At 41.3% G+C, this 7,523-nt stretch overlaps 1 non-coding gene across 1 annotated transcript; it reads right to left on the bottom strand.

The window, feature by feature from the left end:
- Positions 1 to 415: 415 nt before the first annotated feature.
- On the bottom strand, positions 416 to 519 carry LOC112792831 (small nucleolar RNA R71). Its single transcript, XR_003197554.1, has one exon. It is a non-coding gene; the product is annotated as a small nucleolar RNA R71 (small nucleolar RNA).
- Between the last annotated feature and the right edge of the window lie 7,004 nt (positions 520 to 7,523).

Below are 7,523 nucleotides of genomic sequence, written 5' to 3'. Positions count from 1 at the left end.
TTTCGAACAAGAAAAGGAGATGGCAGCCGAAAATAATAATAATGCAAGGAGAATGCTTGGTGACTTCACAAAGCCAACGTCCAAGTTTGATGGAAGAAGCATCTCCATTCATGCCATTGGAGCCAATAACTTTGAGCTGAAACCTCAGCTAGTTGCCTTAATGCAACAAAACTGCAAGTTTTATGGACTTCCATCTGAAGATCCTTATCAGTTTCTAACTGAGTTCTTGTAGATCTGTGAGACTGTAAAGACGAATGGAGTTGATCCTGAAGTCTACAGACTCATGCTTTTCCCTTTTGCTGTAAGAGACAGAGCTAGAATATGGTTGGATTCACAACCTAAGGATAGCTTGGACTCCTGGGATAAGCTGGTCACTGCCTTCTTGGATAAATTCTTTCCTCTTCAAAAGCTGAGCAAGCTGAGAGTGGATGTTCAAACCTTCAAACAAAAAGATGGTGAATCCCTCTATGAAGCATGGGAAAGATACAAGCAGCTGACCAAAAGATGTCCATCTGACATGTTTTCAGAATGGACCATATTAGATATATTCTATTATGGCCTATCTGAATTTTCAAAAATGTCATTGGACCATTCTGCAGGTGGATCTATTCACCTAAAGAAAACGCCTGAAGAGGCTCAAGAACTCATTGACATAGTTGCAAACAACCAGTTCATGTACACTTCTGAGAGGAATTCCGTGAATAATGGGATACCTCAGAAGAAAGGAGTTCTTGAAATTGATGCTCTGAATGCCATATTGGCTCAGAACAAAGTGTTGACTCAGCAAGTCAACATGATCTCTCAAAGTCTGAATGGATGGCAAAATGCATCCAACAGTACTAAAGAGGCAGCTTCTGAAGAAGCTTATGATCCTGAGAACCCTGCCATGGCAGAGGTTAATTACATGGGTGAACCTTATAAAAACACCTATAATCCATCATGGAGAAATCATCCAAATTTCTCATGGAAGGATCAACAAAAGCCTCAACAAGGCTTTAACAATGGTGGACGTAATAGGCTGAGCAATAGCAAGCCATATCCATCATCTTCTCAGCAACAGACAGAGAATTCTGAACAAAACAATTCTAATTTAGCCAATATAGTCTCTGATCTGTCAAATGCCACTTTCAGTTTCATGAATGAAACAAGATCCTCCATCAAAAATCTAGAGGCACAAGTAGGCCAGCTGAGTAAGAAAGTCATTGAAGCTCCTCCCAGTATTATCCCAAGCAATACAGAAGAGAATCCAAAAGGGGAGTGCAAGGCCATTGATGTGATCAATGTGGCCGAATGCACAAGGAAGGAGGAGGACGAAAATCCTAGTGAAGAAGACCTCCTGGGAAGTCCCTCAAGCAAGAAGGAGTTTCCTATTAAGGATCCAAAGGAATCTGAGGCTCATACAGAGACCATAGAGATTCCATTAAATCTCCTTCTGCCATTCATGAGCTCTGAAGACTATTCTTCCTCTGAAGAGGATGAAGATGTGACTGGAGAGCAAGTTGCTCAATATTTAGGAGCTATCATGAAGCTGAATGCCAAGTTGTTTGGAAATAAGACTTGGGAAAGTGAACCTCCCTTGCTCATTAATGACCTAGATACTTGGATTCAGCAAACTCTACCTCAAAAGAAACAAGATCCTGGCAAGTTCTTAATACCTTGTACCATAGGCACCATGACCTTTGAAAAGGCTCTATGTGATCTGGGGTCAGGGATAAATCTTATGCCACTCTCTGTAATGGAGAAGCTGGGGATCATTGAGGTACAACCTGCCTTGTTCTCATTACAATTGGCAGACAAGTCATTGAGACAAGCTTATGGAATAGTAGAGGACGTGCTAGTAAAGGTTGAAGGCCTTTACATCCCTGCTGATTTCATAATCTTAGACACTGGGAAGGAAGAGGATGAATGCATCATCCTTGGAAGACCTTTCCTAGCCACAGCAGAAGCTGTGATAGATGTCAACAGAGGTGAATTAGTCCTTCAATTGAATGGGGACTACCTTGTGTTTAAGGCACATGGCCATCCCTCTGTGACAAAAGAGAGTAAGCATGAAGAGCTTCTCTCAATTCAGAGTCAAGACGAGCCCCCACAGTCAAACTCTAAGTTTGGTGTTGGGACTATACAACATTGACCTGATCACCTTTGTGGCTCCATGAGAGCCACTGTCAAGCTATTGACATGAAAGAAGTGCTTGTTGGGAGGCAACCCAATTTTATTTATCTAATTTTTATTTTATTGTTATTTTGTGTTTTATTAGGTACATGATCATGAGGAGTCACGAAAAAATCCTAAAAATTAAAAACAGAATCAAAAACAGCAGAAGAAAAAATTCACACCCTGGAGGACGCACAGGCTGGCGTTCAACGCCAGTAAGATGCATCTGGCCGACGTTCAACGCCAGAACAGAGCATCATTCTGGCGCTGAACGCCGGAAACAAGCAACATTCTGGCCCTGAACGCCAGGAATGTGCCTAGAGAAGAAAAGCTGGCGCTGAACGCCAGTAACAGGCATGAAACTGGCGTTCAACGCCAGAAACATGCATTACATGGGCGTTGAACGCCCAGAACATGCACCAATGGGCGTTTAAACGCCAGAATGGTGTGCAAAGGCAATTTACATGCCTATTTGGTGCAGGGATGGAATTCCTTGACACCTCAGGATCTGTGGACCCCACAGGATCCCCACCTACTATATTCCCACCTTACCTCCTAATCCTATTTTTGTGATTACTCTTCCCCATGTCACACTTCCCAACACTCTTCACCAATCACCTCAATTACTCTTCCCAGTCACCCCCTTCACCACTCACATCCATCCACTCTTCCCCATAAACCCCACCTACCTTCCAAAATTCAAAAACCATTTTCCCACCCATTCCCACCCTAAATGGCCGAACAAACACTACCCCCTCTCCCTATATATACCCTTCCATTCTACTTCATTTTCACACAACACAACCCCTTCTTCTTCACCTAGGCCGAACCTACATCTCTTCCCCTCTACCATATTCTCTTCTTCTTCTTCTTCTTCTTCTTCTTCTCTTCTTTCTTCTATTGCTCGAGGATGAGCAATATTTTAAGTTTGGTGTGTGGTCAAAGCACAATCTTTTTTGTTTTCCACTACCATCAATGGCACCTAAGGCCAGAAAAGGAAAAGGGAAGACAAAAACTTCCACTTCTGAGTCATGGGAGATGGAAAGATTCATCTCCAAGAGCCATCAAGACCAGTTCTATGATGTTGTGGCAAAGAAGAAGGTGATCCCTGAGGTCCCTTTCAAGCTCAAGAAAAATGAATATCCGGAGATCCGACATGAGATCCGAAGAAGAGGTTGGGAAGTCTTAACCAACCCCATGCAACAAGTCGGAATCTTAATGGTTCAAGAGTTCTATGCCAATGCATGGATCACTAGGAACCATGATCAAAGTATGAACCCGAATCCAAAGAATTATCTCACAATGGTTCGGGGGAAATACTTAGATTTTAGTCCGGAAAATGTGAGGTTGGCGTTTCACTTGCCCATGATGCAAGAAGATGAACGCCCCTACACTAGAAGGGTCAACTTTAATCAAAGGTTGGACCAAGTCCTCATGGATATATGTGTGGAAGGAGCTCAATGGAGAATAGACTCCAAAGGCAAGCCAGTTCAACTAAGAAGACTGGACCTCAAGCCTGTGGCTAGAGGATGGTTGGAGTTCATTCAACGCTCCATCATTCCTACTAGCAACCGATCTGAAGTTACTGTGGATCGGGCCATCATGATTCATAGCATCATGATTGGAGAGGAAGTAGAAGTTCATGAGGTCATCTCCAATGCACTCTACAAAATAGCCGACAAGTCCTCCACAATGGCACGGCTAGCTTTTCCTCACCTTATTTGCCATCTAAGTTACTCAGCTGGAGTTATCATAGAAGGAGACACCTCCATTGAAGAGGATAAGCCCATCACCAAGAAGAGGATGGAGCAAGCTAGAGAGACCATTCACGGTTCTCAAGAGATGCATGAGGAAGCTCATCATCAACAAATTCCTGAGATGCCTCAAGGGATGCACTTTCCTCCCAACAACTATTGGGAGCAACTCAACACCTCCTTAGAAGATTTGAGCCACAATGTGGAACAATTAAGGGTGGAACATCATGAGCACTCCATCATTCTCCAAGAAATAAGAGAAGATCAAAGAGCAATGAGGGAGGAGCAACAAAGGCAAGGAAGGGACATAGATGAGCTTAAGGACATTGTTGATCCTTCAAGAAGAAGACGCCACTAAGGTGGATTCATTCCTTGTTCTTATTTCTTTCTGTTTTTCGGTTTTTAATGTTGTGTTTATCTATGTTTTGTGTCTCTACTTCATGATCACTAGTATGTAGTAACTATGTCTTAAAGCTATGAATAAAATCCATAAATCCTTCACATCTCTTAAATGAAAAATGTTTTAATTCAAAAGAACAAGAAGTACATGAATTTTGAATTTATCCTTGAATTTAGTTTAATTATATTGATGTGGTGACAATACTTTTTGTTTTCTGAATGAATGCTTGAACAGTGCATATTTTTGATCTTGTTGTTTATGAATGTTAAAACTGTTGGCTCTTGAAAGAATGATGAACAAAGAGAAATGTTATTGATGATCTGAAAAATCATGAAATTGATTCTTGAAGCAAGAAAAAGCAGTGAAAAAGAAAGCTTGCGAAAAAAAAAGAGAAAGAAAGAAAATGGCAAAAAAAAAATAGAAAGAAAAAGAAAAAGCAAGCAGAAAAAGCCAATAGCCCTTAAAACCAAAAGGCAAGGGTAAAAAGGATCCAAGGCTTTGAGCATCAATGGATAGGAGGGCCCAAGGAAATCAAATCTAGGCCTAAGCGGCTAAATCAAGCTGTCCCTAACCATGTGCTTGTGTCATGAAGGTCCAAGTGAAAAGCTTGAGACTGAGTGGTTAAAGTCGTGATCCAAAGCAAAAGGAGTGTGCTTAAGAGCTCTGGACACCTCTAACTGGGGACTCTAGCAAAGCTGAGTCACAATCTGAAAAGGTTCACCCAGTCATGTGTCTGTGGCAGTTATGTATCCGGTGGTAATACTGGAAAACAAAATGCTTAGGGCCACGGCCAAGACTCATAAGTAGTTGTGTTCAAGAATCAACATGCTTAACTAGGAAAGTCAATAACACTATCCGAAATTCTAAGTTCCTAGAGAAGCCAATCATTCTAAACTTCAAAGGAAAAAGTGAGATGCCAAAACTGTTCAGAAACAAAAAGCTACAAGTCCCGCTCATCTAATTATAATTAATATTCATTGATATTCTGAAATTTATAGTATATTCTCTTCTTTTTATCCTAATTGATTTTCAGTTGCTTGGGGACAAGCAACAATTTAAGTTTGGGGTTGTGATGAGCGGATAATTTATACGCTTTTTGGCATTGTTTTTAGGTAGTTTTTAGTAAGTTCAAGCTACTTTTAGGGATGTTTTCATTAGTTTTTATGTTAAATTCACATTTTTGGACTTTAATATGAGTTTGTGTGTTTTTCTGTGATTTCAGGTAATTTCTGGCTGAAATTGAGGGATTTGAGCAAAACTCTGAAAAAGGCTGACAAAAGGACTGCTGATGCTGTTGGAATCTGACCTCTCTGCACTCGAAATGGATTTTCTGGGGCTACAGAACTCCAATTGGCGCGCTCTCAACGGCGTTGGAAATTAGACATCCAGAGCTTTCCAGAAATATATAATAGTACATACTTTATTCGGAAATTGACGACGTAACTTGGCGTTGAACGCCAAGTACATGCTGCTGTCTGGAGTTAAACGCCAGAAAAACGTCATGATCCGGAGTTGAACGCCCAAAACACGTTATAACTTGGAGTTCAACTCCAAGAAAAGCCTCAGCTCGTGGATAGATCAAGCTCAGCCCAAGCATACACCAAGTGGGCCCCGGAAGTGGATTTATGCATCAATTACTTACTCATGTAAACCCTAGTAGCTAGTCTAGTATAAATAGGATAAGTTACTATTGTATTAGACATCTTTTGACAGTTTAATCTTTTGACTATTCGGTCTCTTGATCACTCAGGGGGCTGGCCATTCGGCCATGCCTGAACCTTTTACTTATGTGTTTTCAACAGTGGAGTTTCTGCACACCATAGATTAAGGGTGTGGAGCTCTGCTGTACCTCAAGTTTCAATACAATTATTACTACTTTCTATTCAATTCTCTTCTATCCTTATTCCAAGATATACGTTACACTTAACTTTGATGAATGTGATGATCCGTGACACTCATCATCATTCTCACCCATGAACGCGCGTGACTGACAACCACTTCCGTTCTACCTTAGGCCGGGCGCATATCTCTAAGATTCCCCAACGGAATCTTCGTGGTATAAGCTAGATAGATGGCGGCATTCATGAGGATCCGGAAAGTCTAAACCTTGTCTATGGTATTCCGAGTAGGATTCTGGGATTGAATGACTGTGACGAGCTTCAAACTCCTAAAGGCTGGGCATGATGACAAGCGCAAAAGAATCAAGGGATTCTATTCCAACCTGATTTAGAACCGACAGATGATTAGCCGTGCTATGACAGAGCATAGGAACGTTTTCACTGAGAGGATGGGATGTAGCCATTGACAACGGTAATGCTCTATATACAGCTTGCCAGGGAAAGGAGTAAGAAGGATTGGATGAATGTAATAAGAAAGTAGAGATTCAATAGGAGCACAGCATCTCCATACGCTTATCTGAAATTCCCACTATTGATTTACATAAGTATTTCTATCCCTTTTATTTTCTCTTTATTTATTAATTTTCGAAAATCATAAACCAATTTAATCTGCCTAACTGAGATTTGCAAGGTAACCATAGCTTGCTTCATACCAACAATCTCTGTGGGATCGACCCTTACTCACGTAAGGTATTACTTGGATGACCTAGTACACTTGCTGGTTAAGTTGAACGTAGTTGTGATCACATATGCCAAAGAGCCATTAAATAAATCTCATGCAAATACAAAGAGGGCAATCACAATTTCGTCTACCACTTAGACCAACAAAGTCGGACCCACGAAAGCTACATCTTGGACCGACAAGAAGAAGTCAGATCAACAAAAGCTACAGCTTGGACCGACAAGAGAAATCGGACCATCAAAAGCTAAAGAAGGATCGACAAGAGAAGTCGGACCAACAAAAAATGTGCGCTAAAACGGACATAGCTCCGCCCAAAAAGCCACGACTCCACAACAAGGCTATCAAAATTGTTCAGGCTGACTAAAAAGTGTTCTACGAGAACACTAAAAAGTCGTCGGACAAGTTAGCCCCAAGGACCACCTCGACCAAGCAGAAAGTAGACAAAACCAAAAGTGATAAAAAAAGGTCGGACAACAAAGTACCAACACTCTACAAAGATCCACAAAGGGGACAAAGACATCTCGCAACGGCGAGAGGAAGGCCAAGAATGCTTTGCTAAAAGGTACGAAAGTCTTGAAAAAAGACACTACTTAAAAGGCAAAAGCACAAATCAAAATGGCGCTAAAATGTCATCC

This window comes from Arachis hypogaea, chromosome 3 (genome assembly GCF_003086295.3).
Source record: "Arachis hypogaea cultivar Tifrunner chromosome 3, arahy.Tifrunner.gnm2.J5K5, whole genome shotgun sequence".
Lineage (NCBI taxonomy): Eukaryota > Viridiplantae > Streptophyta > Magnoliopsida > Fabales > Fabaceae > Arachis > Arachis hypogaea.
Note: the sequence above shows the minus strand (reverse complement) of the source record. Positions and strands in the feature narration are given on the sequence as shown.